Source organism: Bufo gargarizans, chromosome 5 (assembly GCF_014858855.1).
Source record: "Bufo gargarizans isolate SCDJY-AF-19 chromosome 5, ASM1485885v1, whole genome shotgun sequence".
NCBI lineage: Eukaryota > Metazoa > Chordata > Amphibia > Anura > Bufonidae > Bufo > Bufo gargarizans.
The window spans coordinates 272,330,822-272,347,567 of NC_058084.1; positions in this window are offsets into that span (position 1 = coordinate 272,330,822).

Sequence of the window (16,746 nt, forward strand, 5' to 3'; positions counted from 1 at the left end):
TAATTGGTGGCCAGTGCGCCCCCCCTACCCAGTATTAAAATAATTGGTGGCCAGTGCGCCCTAATCCCCCCTCCCCCCAGTATTAAAATCATTGGTGGCAGTGGCCACAGGGCCCCCTCCCCCCCTGGCATTGGCCACAGGGTCTCCCTTCCTTTCCCCCGTCATTGGTGGCAGCAGGCAGTATCACTTAGCAGCATTTACTTACCTGCGGGGCTCTCCTTCTGAGAACTCACAGGTCTATGTGCCGCATATGCCTTCAGCAATGCGCCGCATAGACCTGTGAGTTCTCAGAAGGAGGAGAGCCCCGCAGGTAAGTAAATACTGCTGAGTGATTAACTAACCATGGTAGCCAGGACTTCAGTAGCATCCTGGCTGCCATGGTAACCGATTGAAGCCCGGCCATTACACTGGGACTCGATCGGAACTGCCTGCTGCCACCAATGACGGGGGGAAGGGGGACCCTGTGGCCACTGCCACCAATGATTTTAATACTGGGGGGAGGGGGGGTTAGGGCGCACTGGCCACCAATTATTTTAATACTGGGGAGGGGGGGTTAGGGCGCACTGGCCGCCAATTATTTTAATACTGGGGAGGTGGGGGGAGGGCACACAGGGAGCTGTGATCAGAGCAATAAACCCACATCTGAGGGTTAGATCGTGAGTTAGATCGTGAAAACTCAGATCCGATGGTATATTCTAACCACCAGGCGTTCCCATGGTGACGGGGACGCTTGTTGGGGAGGAGTATGCTGAAGGGCAATAACTGTACTAATTGGGGGAAAAAAAATGAATATTCTAAAAAATGAATATATGTGATATAGTGCTATATATTTGTTTTTTAGAATATTCGTCATATTGTAAGACAAGAATATTTAGCAACATAGCGAATATTCGTAAATTACACATAGACTGAAATTTCACTAATGTAGTGCTATAATCTTTTTTTGTCAATTTTTTTGTCTCTTTCTGATTCAGAAATAGACAAAAAAATTGACAAAAAAAATGCTATAACTTAGTTTTTTAGAATATTCGTCATATTCGTCATATTCTAAAACAAGAATATATAGCAATATGGCGAATATTCGTAAGATACACAAAATCGCAATACGCGATTAATTAAATCGCATATTATTTGCGATAATAGCATAATGTTCAATTGAATATTCGAGAAATATCACGAAATCGAATATAGCACCTCCCGCTCATCACAAATAATGATTATATACCATAGATATCATTAGAAAACACTTCTTGTAATTTCCATATTCTCTGTATAATCTATACACTGCAACTGCAGACCTGTTGGCACACATGTGACATTAGTTCCCGTCCGGGAAGACTTAAAGGGGTTGTCCGGGTTCAGAGCTGAACCCGGACATCCCTCCATTATCACCCAGGCAGCCCCATGACAGGAGCATGGGAGAAGTTCATGCTCCGATGCTCTCCTTTGCCCTGCGCTAAATCGCGCAGGGCAAAGGCATTTTTTGGAGATCCGGTGACGTACCGGGGCTCTCCTTGGGGCTGCCAAGAACCCCGGTGACGTCACCACCACTGATGGGTGGGTTTTAGCGCTGCCCTAGCCAGTAAAACGGCTAGAGGAGAGCTAAAGCCCGCCCATCAGAGCCGGTGACATCACCGAACACACTGCTGGGCGGAAGTTTCCGCCCAGTAGTGAAGGTGTGTCCAAACTTTTGGTCTGTACTGTATATGTGCCTTTTTTTTTTTTTTTTAAGCCACATTTTTAAGCCACAGTGCAGCACCAGAGGCCAGAAAAATTAGGCATGTACACATGCCTGAAAAATCTGGTATTGTTGCAGCCGCTGCTGTTGATGTTTTCCGGGCAGAAAGTGTACTAAAACATTGTGGCTTGAACCCTAGTTGGTGGCGGAGAAGTCACGCAAGTCATCCGGCATGCAGAGATTAAATACAGCAGCGTGGGGACCATTTTTAGCGCAAGTCATCTCATCAGGCCTTCTTTAGTCAAATGCATCCCCCACTGTCAGTCCCTTTGGGATCCATGCCTCATTTATCTTAATAAAGGTGAGGTAATCTAGACTTTTTTGACCTAGGCAACTTCTCTTCTCAGTGACAATACCTCCTGCTGCGCTGAAGGTCCTTTCTGACAAGACACTTGAAGCGGGGCAGGCCAGAATCTCTATCGCAAATTGGGATAGCTCAGTCCACAGGTCAAGCCTGCACACCCAGTAGTCAAGGGGTTCATCGCTTCTCAGGGTGTCGATATCTGCAGTTAAGGCGAGGTAGTCTGCTACCTGTGGGTCGAATCATTCTCTGAGGGTGGACACCGAAGGGCTGTGGCAATGCGTAGGACTTAAAAAGCTCTGCATGTCCTCCATCAACAACACGTCTGTAAAGTGTCCTGTCCTTGCCGGCGTGGTCGTGGTAGGAGGAGGATAACTTTCACCTCTTCCCCTATTAGATTCCCGTTGTGCTGTGACATCACCCTTATACGCTGCGTAAAGCATACTTTTTAACTTGTTTTGGAACAGCTGCATTCTTTCCGACTTCCGGTAATTTGGTAACATTTCAGCGCCTTTCTGCTTATACCGGGGGCCTAGTAGAGTGGCCACCCAGTACAGGTCGTTCTCCTTCAGTCTTTTTTTATACGAGGGTCCCTCAACAGGCATGACAGCATGAAAGACCCCATTTGCACAAGGCCGAGCTACTCATGTCCCGTTCCTCCTCCTCACTGATCTCATTGAAGATCTGTTCTTCCCCCCAGCCACGTACAACACCGCGGGTCCCATATAAGTGACAACAACGAGCACCCTGGGATGCCTGCCATGGTTGGTCTTCCTCCTCCTCAAAGCCACATTCCTCCTCTGACTCCTCTTCCTCAGACTCCTCTTCCAGCGTTGCCGCAGGTCCAGCAAGCGATAATGATAAGGCTGATTCTGGTGGTGATGGTGACCACAACTCTTCCTCTTCATGCTCATCTACGGCCTGATCCAGCACTCTTCGCAGGGCATGCTCCAGGAAGAAAACAAATAGGATGAGGTCACTGATGGTGCCTTTGGTGCGACTGACTAGGTTTGTCACCTCCTCAAAATGATGCATGAGCCTACAGGCATTGCGCATAAGTGTCCAGTAATGTGGCAAAAAAATACCCAGCTCCGTAGAGGCTGTCCTAGCACCCCGGTCATACAAATACTCATTGACGGCTTTTTCTTGTTGGAGCAGGTGGTCGAAATGTAGTACAGTCAATATGGTGCACATGAAGTTTCACCAAATATCCAGTCTGCAGGTTTGCAATAGGGTCATACCAATACACAGGAGCTGCAGCAATGAGCACTTGTTAAATGTAGTTCCATATATTCATAAGCTGTTAACAGAGAGTCAGGACATGCTAAATAAACTTCTTCAAATGTGCTATTAGATAACTGAGGAAAGTTTTAACAGACAGAGTCTTTACAGTGGACTCATCCAGGAAGTCCCCTGTGTATTCTGCTACTTGGTTTAGTCTCCTCAGTGCAGACATTAGCTGTGAAGGAGGTAGGATCTCTGTCTAAGTTCTCTAAAGCTAAAGTTCATTTATCTGGTGTAAAAAGTTATGATATATACCCATAATAGTTCTGTAGAATGTAAAGAGGTGACTGTATGTTTTTTTTTTTTAGCAGCCTTTAAACCCTGCAGCACATGCTGGGCTGAGTAGATGATGTAGAGTTAGAGAGCCATGTGCTCTTCCTAAGATGGCTGTAGGACATGCTGTATTCCAGGTCACCCTGCTGCAATATCTTTGTAAATGATTTTCTATTGTTCATTTCTCTGTATGCTTTGTTATATCCTGTAACACGTATGTGGGAATGTAATATAATGACTGCCTGTTATGATATAGGTGGGCTGGTGACCTGGCTGTATAACAGATAGTGGCAGTGTCTCCCTGTTGTATTACAGGTATGTTGCTGTTATCTTCATATACTTGTTCAATGTAAAATCCACTATACGATCACTGTTTTATAATATATTTGGAGTGCAGACATTAGCTGTGAAGGAGGTGGGCTGGTGACCTGGCTGTATAACAGATAGTGGCAGTGTCTCCCTGTTGTATTACAGGCCCCAGCCAAGTGCACTCCACCTCAATAAAGATTTAACCCACAGAAGACCTGAGTGTTGTCCCTTAGAGTCCACAAAGAGTGAATGCCTGGAGGAGCTGGTGACCGAGTGAGTGCGAAAGCTGGACGTGTCGCAGATGGTGTAAGAAAAAGGGGGTTACATTTGGTGCCGTGACTCGGATGTCATCATTCTGCTCAAAGTGACCAGTGAAGATACCTAAAGTCACCAGCAGCGATCCAGATAAGTGGACACGTGTAACAAGCGGACAGCATCTGAAAGGTTTGACTAAGAGACTGCGTTCTTCTGGAACTTTCTAAAATAAAAAATATATCAGAACACCGCAGACCTCCCCCAGGACATTACTACTCCACCCCCTTGGTACTAGGGAGGGGTTCTCCATGGTCTAAACAGTCACAGAATATGAATGTATCTGATAGCCATGATGTGAATGCAGGTTTTTCCACAACGGTAGACCAGACTGGAGGCTTATTCACAAGGTCTAAGTTATTTGCATCTAATGATTCTGGTGTACCAGAAGTGTCAGACCAGAACAGGACATATGCAGAAAACATGAGCCATGTCACTGACTCCCATAATAGACGTACATCCAGCGATATGCAGAACACATTTCAGAATTCGCAGGTTCTGTCAGATGTAATAAGGGAGTTTGGGCAGCAGATTAGCCACTCTATAATAGAAGGTCTGTCAGCTCATAATAGCAAACAGGATTCCTTCCCACCAGAGAGTTACCAGCAGACTCAGGATTGGGCTAAATTAAATTTTGTACTGAAAGCAAATGTAAAAGAACCGCCAATATTTCGGGGAGATGAGAGTGATAAGTGTAGTGTGTATGAATGGGAGGAGATGATGCAGTCTTTTCTTGATAAGAAAGGTTACCAAACTGTTGAGTGTGGTAAAGAGATAATGGATAAATTGATGGGCCGTGCAAAAGAACTAGTGAAAATTGGGGTGAGGAATAATCCAACTATTGATATAAAGAAGGACCCAAGTGCTATTTACAATATACTGAAACAACATTTTGGGGAAGTTATCTCCACCGTGACTCCCTTGGCAGACTTTTATTCCACACTGCCTAAACCTGGTGAAAGTAGCCTAGATTACTGGATTCGTTTAAACCGTGTCATTGATCTTGCTAATGAATGCCTAAAAGGGCGTGGAAAGTGTGTGGAGGACCCAGGGCATGAGGTAGCAATGATGTTTATCCGACACTGTCCTGAATCAGAATTGCAAAGCATGCTTAGGTGTAAACCTGCCGAGAGATGGACAGTCAGTGAGGTACAGGAAATGATGGATAGTTACCACAGAGACAAAAGGTTGAGGGCTGAGAATAAGATGACCCAGAGTCTTGTAACAAAACAATGTGAAATTTCTGAAGACTTAACCCCTACAGAACCTAAGGTAAAGAACATAGTCCCCTTATGCAATAAGGGGGAAGAAGATTCAAATATTAACAAATTGATTGCATTGCTTGAAAAGGTTGTACCAGTTCGATATACTTATCAACAACCAGGGGCACCAGCAGCAGGTTTTTCAGTTTCTGGAAAAAAGCCTGCTGCTTGTCACATCTGTAAAAACAGTAACCACTCTACCAAAGCGCATTGTATGATGAACAACCTGTGCTTCCTCTGCTGGCAACCTGGCCACCAGAGGCAGGCATGTCCAATGAAAAGGTCGCAACAGTTAAACTAAAAAGCCTGCACTTAGAGGGGTATGGTGTAGGCCCATGTTCCCAAACCCCATCTACTGATGAATCTGGAGATATGGAGGTGTTATATAATCAGTGTGTTCAGGAAAGGCCAAAAGGAACACAGGTGATATTTCAACACTTGCAGAAAATTGCTCCCTATGACAACTTGTTTCATACTACTGTTACGGTTCAAGAAAAGTGTAAGTTAACTGCTATGATTGACAGTGGCTCAATGGTGTGTAGCATCAGTGAGCAAACTGAGCAGCAACTTATACAGTCCAAATTGCTGAAACCATGCTTTGCCATACTAAATGATATTGTACTTGTGGGTTGTGGTGGTATCAAAGTAAAGCAAAAGTCTGTTTATGACATACACCTAGAAATGTTTGACTGTAAAATGATTGTTCCAATGCTAGTAGTACCAGGACAAGTAGATGATATAATTATTGGAACAAATGTGATTAGGCATATTACTCACGAGTTTAAGAAAGATGAGAGTTTTTGGGCAATGTTAGCTACCCCTGAGGAGGGCAGTGAAGCCAGGCCGAGTTCTTTCATGAATTTACTAGCCAATGTGACCCGATGGAGAGGTGATAGGATCCCAGAGAAAGTGGGCACTGTAAAGCTTAATTCCTGCATTACTATGCAACCTTTTCAAGAGCATTTAGTGTGGGGAAAGCTTGAAAAAAAGGCAACGTTATCAGTTGGTTATTGTGGAGCCCACTACATCCAAGACATGTCCAAGAAATGTCCTGATAGGGCGTACAGTCACACCACTATGGGGCGACAGATGGATCCCTGTAAAATTGATTAATACAATCAACAAGCAAATCACAATTAGAAGAAACGCAAAAATAGCTGATGTGCACCCTTGTATAGCTTTAGAAGATCTTGATCTTGGTGGCAAGGAAGAAGTACTGCTATCCCAGCAATGCTCAGCACAAGAAGATACTTTTGACAGCACAAAATGGAAAGATAAGCGTTCTACATTAGATGGTTCTGAATGTAAAAATATAAGAACAATGCTGAAAAATCTTGGATTAGAGGAAGTAAATATAGACTCCTGTGAAGTGTCAGAGTACTGGAAGCAAAAGTTAGGTGAGCTGATTGTTTCTAATGAACAGATCTTTTCTAGAGGAAGGCTGGATTGTGGAGAAGCCGAGGGCTTTTGTCATCGAATACGTCTAACTGACGACAGACCCTTTCGTCTTCCTTATAGAAGAGTCCCTCCGGCACACTTTCAGAAAATGCGTGAAGTTTTGAATGAAATGGAAGAAAAGCAAATTATTCGTAAGTCTAGTAGTGAATGGGCATCACCACTTGTGTTGGCATGGAAACCATCAGGAGAACCCAGAATCTGTACAGATTTCCGATGGCTGAATGCAAGAACAATTAAGGATGCCTATCCTTTACCAAATCAGGCTGATGCTCTGGCATCCCTTAGTGGAAACTGTTGGTTCAGTACAATGGACTTAACATCGGGTTTTTACAACATTCCAATCCATGAGGATGATAAAAAGTACACAGCTTGTATCACACCTGTTGGGCTATTTGAGTACAACCGTATGGCACAAGGGTTATGCAACAGTCCTGCAACTTTTGCTCGGATGATGATGTCAATTTTTGGTGACCAAAACTATCTGGGGTTGTTATGCTATCTAGATGATTTGCTGGTGTTTGGCAAGAATGAACAAGAAGCTCTTGAGAGAATCCAGATGGTCTTCAGCCAATTACATAAATACAATTTAAAGTTAGCACCAAAGAAATGCACATTTTTAAGAAGCACTGTGAAGTTTTTGGGCCATATCATAAGACCAGAAGGGATTGCCACAGATCCAGATAAGGTATCAGCGATAACAAGCGTTGCTGCAAATGACCTGATGGAAGAGGATGGCAAAACACCATCGGTAAAGAAGATCAGATCATTTCTGGGATTGGCGAATTATTATTCTCACTTCATACCAGGATTTTCAAGAATAGCAAAACCACTGTACAACCTAACATCAGAGCCAACACAAGGAAAAGGGAAGTCAAAACGGTTCAAGCGAAAGCAGTCGATGACAGGAAAGCTGAGTCCGGAAAGTTGGGATGAAGAATGTCAGAATGCGTTTAAAAATTTGAAGGATGCTTTTCAGAAGACTGTGACATTGAAGCATCCAGACTTTAGCAAGCCCTTTATTTTGGCTACTGATGCCTCTATGGGCGGACTTGGAGCAGTACTCAGTCAACTATCTGAATGTGGGAAGAAAGTACAGCCTATCTCTTTTGCCAGTAAAACTTTAACAAAATCTCAGTCAAGATATCCAGCTCATCGATTAGAATTTTTAGCTTTAAAATGGGCAGTTTGTGACAAATTTAGCCACTGGTTAAAAGGACACAGATTTACAGCATGGACAGACAACAATCCTCTAACCTACATTATGACCAAGCCAAAGTTGGATGCTTGTGAACAAAGATGGGTTGCCAAGCTTGCACCTTACAACTTTGATTTAAAATATGTGCCAGGAACACAGAATATTCCAGCTGATCTTCTGAGTCAAGAGCCATTTGTCAGACAAAGTATCAACAGCAAGATAGGAAGCAAACCATACCAGGATTTACTGAGGTTGTGTACAACTGTTGAGAAGGACTCTATTCAGGAGTCATTTAAGCTATCAGTGAACCATCAGGGAGTTTCAATTACGAACAATGAAGTTAAAGCTATGTTTGAAAATCATTTGCGACCAGGAGATGTTACCAGACCATATACAGTCCTGCTAGGACAACATGTGAATGCTGTGCTGCAGAAGGGAATTGTCCCACTCCCCAAATTTTCATTGGGAGACCTTCAGAGGAAACAAAATGAAGATGATGAACTGGCAAGGGCCATATATTTTGTTCAAAGGAGAAGAAGACCATCCAGAAGAGAACGCCGTTTTGAATCTCAAAACACTTTGCGGTTGTTGAAGCACTGGGATAAATTGAAGTTAAATAATGAAATTCTTTATAGGATTTCAAAACATAGATCAGGAAGCAAAATTTATCAATTTGTTGTCCCTCATTCACTTAGGAGTAATGTTCTAAAGGGTATTCATGATGACGCTGGACATCAAGGTCAGGACAGAACAATCTCTTTACCCGAGAACGATTTTTTTGGATTCACATGGAAGCAGACATCAAAAACTATGTGAGACAGTGCAAGACATGCGTAGTGAGCAAGACGAGAAGGAAGAGCCCCTCTTGAATCCATAGTTACAAATCATCCATTAGAACTTGTATGCATTGATTTTTTGGTCCGCGGAGAACAGCAGAAATGAAAGTGTTGATGTGTTAGTGGTTACAGACCACTTTACAAAACTATCTCATGCATTCCAATGTCAGAACCAAACTGCACAGCAAGTGGCATGCAAACTTTGGGACAATTTCTTCTGCATCTATGGATTTCCAGAAAGATTGCATTCTGATAGAGGAGCTAATTTTGAAAGTGAACTAATTAGTGAACTTTTACAGATTGCTGGTATTGAGAAATCGCACACAACACCATACCATCCTATGGGAAACGGTCAAGTAGAGCGTTTCAACCGTACACTAGGAAGCAGGCTGCGATCTCTACCGCCAAGATCAAAGAATAAGTGGCCACAGATGATTCAAACGTTAACCGTTGCATATAACTGTACTGTACATGAAACCACGGGTTATCCACCTTTTTTCCTCATGTTTGGAAGAACTCCTAGACTACCTGTTGACATAATGTTCAGGAACATGTTAAGAGATGAAACGGTCAAGGACTATGATGAATTTGTTGCTGCTCTAGGGAAAGACTTGAAGGAAGCAATTGAAATAGCGCAGAAACATTCGAGCAAAGAGCAAAACAAACAGGCCAGAGGATATAACCAAAGGATCAAGGGTTTACCAATCAGTATTGGAGACCACGTTCTTCTTGTGAATAAGAAAGAAAGAGGAAAACGTAAACTTGCTGATATTTGGGAGTCAACTGTTTACAGAGTTGTTAACACCAACCCAAAGACGCATATCTTACAGATACATAACTTAAAGACTGGAGAAGTCCGAGTAGTTCATCGCAACTTGATCTTACCAGTTAACTTTTTACCCATTCATTTGGAAGAAGAAGAATTGTCTGAGGTAGCTTCCGCTTTATCGGATTATGAGGTAGAAGAACAGATTGATGAAGAACAAATAGATTCCTTCAGTAATGATCACAATGGAAATACAGAGAGAATTCTTGACCAGATATCAGGAACTGAAGAATGTAGTTCAGTATTGTTTGGTTCTAATGAAGAGCTTTTGCAAGATGCCAAAGACACTGGGAAATCCCTACCAGAGGACATTCTAAGAGATGGTCCATCAGACTTTGATCCTTGCCATGATGAGCAAGACTTACAAACCAGTCATAAAGGTGACTTATTCAAGACATTATCTTTGTCCGAGGGTCAAACTGCTCAAACTTGGAATTCTAAACCATCATATGAGAAGAAGCAGACCAATCTAAGCCAGTCTGATTCAAACAGGGGAACTCAAACAAGAGTTGGAAGAACTGTTAGACTAGTAAACAGACTGATCTGTTCAGTGAATACTAGGATATCTAGGTGCCTAGAAGAAGGAGAGTTACTAGAAGTAGTAGTACTGTAGTTCCTTATAACTAAATAGATAAATGTAGACATTTAAGGTAGATATCACAGAAAAACAAAACACAACATGTTTTGTGATATGTAGGTGCTGAGTTGAGGAGCACAAGGTTGTATGTCTTAACAAAGGGGATTCTGTAATATTTCTTGCATTAAGCATTGTGTAGAGAGGCACTTTGTAATACTTACTACGTGAGGGGAGCGCAAACCCTCCAAGTAGTCCTTAAGTGGTCCTTCAAGAGAGAGTCCAAGAAACAGTTATCCTGTATAGACATATGCTCACATACCTTAGAATGTCCAAACTGAAGTATACAATTTTGTTCACATTGGAGTTTTCTATCACGTTATATTGTACTGTTTAGTGTCATATATTTGGTGAAATTCAGGAGGGGTAAAATGTAGTACAGTCAATATGGTGCACATGAAGTTTCACCAAATATCCAGTCTGCAGGTTTGCAATAGGGTCATACCAATACACAGGAGCTGCAGCAATGAGCATTTGTTAAATGTAGTTCCATATATTCATAAGCTGTTAACAGAGAGTCGGGACATGCTAAATAAACCTCTTCAAATGTGCTATTAGATAACTGAGGAAAGTTTTAACAGACAGAGTCTTTACAGTGGACTCATCCAGGAAGTCCCCTGTGTATTCTGCTACTTGGTTTAGTCTCCTCAGTGCAGACATTAGCTGTGAAGGAGGTAGGATCTCTGTCTAAGTTCTCTAAAGCTAAAGTTCATTTATCTGTTGTAAAAAGTTATGATATATACCCATAATAGTTCTGTAGAATGTAAAGAGGTGACTGTATGTTTTTTAGCAGCCTTTAAACCCTGCAGCACATGCTGGGCTGAGTAGATGATGTAGAGTTAGAGAGCCATGTGCTCTTCCTAAGATGGCTGTAAGACATGCTGTATTCCAGGTCACCCTGCTGCAATATCTTTGTAAATGATTTTCTCTTGTTTATTTCTCTGTATGCTTTGTTATATCCTGTAACACGTATGTGGGAATGTAATATAATGACTGCCTGTTATGATATAGGTGGGCTGGTGACCTGGCTGTATAACAGATAGTGGCAGTGTTTCCCTGTTGTATTACAGGTATGTTGCTGTTATCTTCATATACTTGTTCAATGTAAAATCCACTATACGATCACTGTTTTATAATATATTTGGAGTGCAGACATTAGCTGTGAAGGAGGTGGGCTGGTGACCTGGCTGTATAACAGATAGTGGCAGTGTCTCCCTGTTGTATTACAGGCCCCAGCCAAGTGCACTCCACCTCAATAAAGATTTAACCCACAGAAGACCTGAGTGTTGTCCCTTAGAGTCCACAAAGAGTGAATGCCTGGAGGAGCTAGTGACCAAGTGAGTCCGAAAGCTGGACGTGTCGCAGATGGTGTAAGAAAAAGGGGGTTACAGAACATTAGGAGTGTTGAATTCCAACGTGTCAGCTGTCGCAAATCAAGCGCCTCACTGGCATGTTGTTTCGCCGCTGAATATCGGAAAGGTGCGCCATGGCTGTGTAGGAACGCCTGAAATGGCCACACACCTTCCTGGCCTGCTTGAGGACGTCCTGTAAGCCTGGGTTCTTATACACAAAGCGTTGTACGATCAGATTCAACACATGTGCCATGCACAGCACATGTGTCAACTTGTCCAAATGCAATGCCGCCAACAAATTGCTTCCGTTGTCACACACCACTTTACCGATCTCCAGTTGGTGCGGGGTCAGCCACTGATCCACCTGTGCGTTCAGGGCGGACAGGAGTGCTGGTCCGGTGTGACTCTCTGCTTTCAGGCAAGTCAATCCGAAGACGGCGTGACACTGTCGTATCCGGGTTGTGGAATAGCCCCTGGGGGGGTGGAGTTGATGTGGAGCAAGATGCAGCAGCAGAAGAGGACTCAGCCGAGGAGGTGGCAGCAGGCCTGCCTGCAAGTCGTGGCAGTGTGTCACCAACTCCGCTGCAGAGCCACGCATTCCATGCTTGGCAGCCATCAGCAGGTTTACCCAATGCGCAGTGTATGTGATATGCTTTGCAGACCAGGTATTAGTGGTCAGATGGACCCTTGCCCCAACACTGTGTTCCAGACATGCCATGACTTCCTTTTCCACAATAGAGTACAGGTTGGGGATTGCCTTTTGTGGAAAAACAAATTCGGCCTGGTACCTTCCACTGCGGTGTCCCAATAGCTAAAAATTTTTTTAAGGCCTCAGACTCCACCAGCTTGTATGGTAAAAGCTGGCGGGCTGAGAGTTCCGACAAGCCAGCTATCAGGCGCCGGGCAAGGGGGTGACTCTGTGACATTGGCTTCTTACGCTCAAACATTTCCTTGACAGACACCTGACTGTGGGCAGATGAGCAGGAACTGATGAAGGTGAGAGGCGGAGTGGCGGGTGGTTGAGAGGGGGCAAGGAGGACAGCAGTGGTTGATGTGGCTGAAGATGTTGGACCAGGAGGAGGATGGTAGCTTTGAGTTTGTGTGCTGCTTGTACTCATGTGTTGATCCCATAGGCGTTTGTGATGTGAGATCACGTGCCTTCACAAAACAGTTGTACCTAGGTGGGTGTTGGACTTCCCACAACTCAGTTTCTTTTGGCACAGGTTGCAAATGGCATCGCTGTTATCAGAGGCAGACATACACAAAAAATGCCACACTGCTGAGCTTTGCAATTGCGGCATTCTGGTGGTGGAAACAGCTTGTGTTGATTGGCATGCTGTCTGTCTGACCCCGGGTACTGATACATGCTGTCTCACTGTGCCACTAGCTCCTTGCGACGACCTCCCCCTGCTTCCAACTCGTCTCCTCCTCCTCTCTGTCTCCCCATCTGAACTTTCCCCCTGTTCTTCTTCTCTTCAAGCGGGCACCCACGTGACATCCACGGACACATCGTCATCATCAACCGCTTCACTTGTATCTGACAACTCAGCAAAGGAAGCAGCAGCAGATACAACATCAGCACACCGTACGTCCATGCGTGTAATGCTGCCTGACTAAGACATATCCCTGTTATCTACATCCTCTGGCAATAATGGTTGCGCATCACTCATTTCTTCCAACTGATGTGTAAATAACTCCTCTGACAGATCAGGTGAAGCGGCTGTGGTGCTAGTGTTGGTGGTGGCGGCGGGCGGGCGAGTGGTAACTTGAGAGGTGCCTGAAGCTGAGCTGGAGGAGGATGGTGCGTCAAGGTTCCAAGCGGAAGCTGTAGAAGATTGGGTGTCCTGTGTAAGCCAGTCAACTATGTCCTCAGAATTTTTCGAGTTCAGGGTACATGGCCTCTGAACACTGGGCATTATTCTAGGGCCAAAGGAAATCATAGAACCACGACCACAACGGCCCCTGCGGGGTGGCCTGCCTCTGCCTTTTTTTTAGATTAGTGGTACTATGCGTGCAAGGTACTGTGCCACACTATATGAGTGGTGGGCAGTGAGCACAGTACAGTCTGTGGGCCTGACACTCACTGGCAGGCAACTGCAATTATATTACAGAGGAAAAATTAAATGAATTGTTAGTCTGTAAAAGTGTCGTACTACTCGTACATCGTTCCCAGCAGCAACCTGGGAGTCCAAGATGCATCTAGACATCCTCCCCATGCTGTTCCTGAACCATTTCGGTGGTGTTTCCATTAATTTCTGACCTTTTCCTATGAACCAGGCACCCTCCCCTCTTCAGAGCAGTAAGTTCTTGGTATAATGCTCAGGTTCTCCCATTGACTTCCAGTAGAGCACCCGATCATCCCGATGTGTTCGTCCACTTTGGTGCTCGATCAACATTAGTCCTGACTGTGGTCCCCCTGACCCACCCAACGCTGAATGGCCACTGGCAGAGTACGCACAAACCGATCCACCACCACCCACTCTATCATCTGGGCTGGGCTGGGTTGCCGCAATCTGCTGTAGCAACAGGCTGTTGTTCTCTTGCTGTTGTACATAGGCCTGCTGTTGCTGAAAATTCGCCTGTTGCTGCGCATTGGCCAGCACCAGCTGCTTTAGTATTTCCTCCATATTGGAACTTTGCTGGTTTAATGCAAGACATGCGAACACTGTGTTTGCCTTACTGGTCTTGCCACATTCTCCACCATATGTAATTCTGTGGGCATCTATGACCAGTTTTAAAGACAGACAGGGACCCAACAAAGTCACTTCAATAAAGTTTATTGCTTTTTCCAGCCAACTTATAGTTCAATTTAACCGGATTGCAGCCTGGACAAGTAATCAGTATATGTCATCCACAATAAAGTCAAGCAGTCTCAGGGCTCCTTTAGAAGCATCCACAGGCAAGTGTTTGCTTCACACGCACCTTGCAGGGTGTGATCTACAGCCTCTCACACAACTGACACGCCCTGACTCATGCTGTTGACTTTTAAGCGCAATCGTAGACATGGGGCATATATAAACCTGGGAGTGGATCATTGGGAGTAAACACCCACCCAGCTCTTTGCTTACTCCCAGTAAAATGTAGAAGGAAGTGTGGCCGGCACACGCAGGGTTGCACGCCGCACGGGATAGGATAATTACCACATGTAGTAGAAAGAAAATCCCAGCAGACGTGTCTTCAATGCTAATAGAATTTATTTTGCAAGTAGTGAATGGACGCGTTTCGGCTCAGTAGCCTTTCTCAACAGATAAATATACATGGTCAACAGCTCATATATATACACAAACATCAATGATGAGAACCTCCCAGTAGTGAAAACGCCCAAAATAGGGGCGGTGCATACATGATCATGTGATAACGTAACCAAGGTAGTCAATCAAAGAGTCAAAAAGCGCAACGGGTGTCTGAATACATGTCAGTAGTAATGTTGTTAGATATTATGATTAAATACCGATACGCTTGAGGGACTCCTTCGTTTATATAATCGATGTCTAGAAAAAATATATAATAAAAGAAGTTACAACCATAGAATAAAAAAGTTAAACAGGAAATAACATTAATAGAAGTCAAATATGCATAATTTCATAGTCGCGGTTCAGACCTCTTGGATGAAGGGTATCAAGGGTGTGAATCCAGTAGGCCTCCCGGCGCAAAATAAGTTTTTTAATGTCGCCTCCTCGCCTAGGTCTAGAAATCTGTTCTATGACCTGGAACTTTAATTGGGCAATTGTGTGGTTAAATTTGTCAAAATGGGAGGGAACCGGTAAAAGTAAATTTTTTGTCCTAATAGTGGATTTGTGTTTTCCAATCCTGTCTTTCACACTCTGCATGGTTTCCCCAATGTATAGCAACCCACAAGGACATTTTATTAGATAAATGACATTTGCTGATTCGCATGTAAAAAAGCCATTAACTGCGTATGTCCGTCCAGTGTGTGGGTGGTACACATTGGGGCCTTTGATGACATTAGAACATTGGAAACAATGGAGACACGGAAAGGTGCCCTTCCGTTGTGTGGCCAGTACCCCCTGTTTGAGAGTACCGCGGGTGCTCCCAATATCCGCTCGCACTAGCTTATCTCTATAACTAGAGTTTTTTTTTGTTACAAATAAGGGGCGGATTTTGGAATTCCCTAATTTGGGGGTATGCTTTACCTAACAAACACCAGTGTTTCTTCACCACATTATCTAATTTGGAATTAAATGGATGGTACTTGTGAATCAATGCCACTCGTGGGCTTTTATCATGTTCTTTTCTAGAACTCTGAGAGGTCTCTAACTCATTCAAGGTGTTTGTTAGGATAAATGGTGGATACCCTCTTTCCTCAAACCTTGTAGTCATCTCTTCTATTCTTGGTCCCAGTACTGATGGACTAGAGACAATGCGTCTAATCCTCTGGTACTGGGACTTTGGAATAGCTTTTTTGAGAGCAGGTGGATGGGCGCTAGTGAAGTGGAGGATACTGTTTCTATCTGTCTCCTTCCGGAATAAATCCGTTGAGAGATTACCATGCAGATCCTTGATAACCCTTGTGTCCAAGAAGCTAACCGTCCGACTGTCACTTGTAACTGTGAATTCTAGACCGATGCGTGCATGGTTCAGGTGTGAAATAAATGCCGTTAGGGTCTCCTGTGACCCCGCCCATATGCAAAAAATGTCGTCAATAAATCTCTTCCACAACAAGATGTGATTACAGTACCATTGGCTGTTATAAACGAAATTATCCTCAAATTGCGACATATATGCATTTGCATAGGGCGGGGCCACATTAGACCCCATCGCGGTCCCCCGCTTCTGTAAGTAATAAGAATCCTCAAACATGAAGTAGTTCTCATATAAGACGAGGTGAAGCAGCTCTACAAAAAATTCCCGCTGTATGGGGGAATAATCACTCCTCTCTAGGAACGACTTGACAGCCTGCACACCTCCACTGTGTTCTATGGAAGTGTACAGGCTGACCACGTCA